Genomic DNA, 243 nt, shown 5'->3' with positions numbered 1-243 from the left:
TGAGATTAGTTTTAACCTAAGGAGCAGAGTTAGAATGTTTTTGCCTGTGCCTGTGTGTTTGCTTGTACAGTTTGTAAATATATATTTTTATTATTATTATTAAACCTTTGTTTTACCGGGTAGATCTCATTGGCATTTAGGGCTGTCACAAATGATTATTTTTATAATCGATTAATCACAGATTATTTTTTCGATTAGTCGGCTAATCAGATCATACGTTAATTGAACATAAAACAAACAGCT

This window comes from Austrofundulus limnaeus, unplaced genomic scaffold (genome assembly GCF_001266775.1).
Source record: "Austrofundulus limnaeus strain Quisiro unplaced genomic scaffold, Austrofundulus_limnaeus-1.0 Scaffold463, whole genome shotgun sequence".
NCBI classification, from domain to species: Eukaryota; Metazoa; Chordata; class Actinopteri; order Cyprinodontiformes; family Rivulidae; genus Austrofundulus; species Austrofundulus limnaeus.
The sequence above is the reverse complement of the archived record's forward strand: the minus strand, read 5'-3'. Positions refer to the sequence as shown.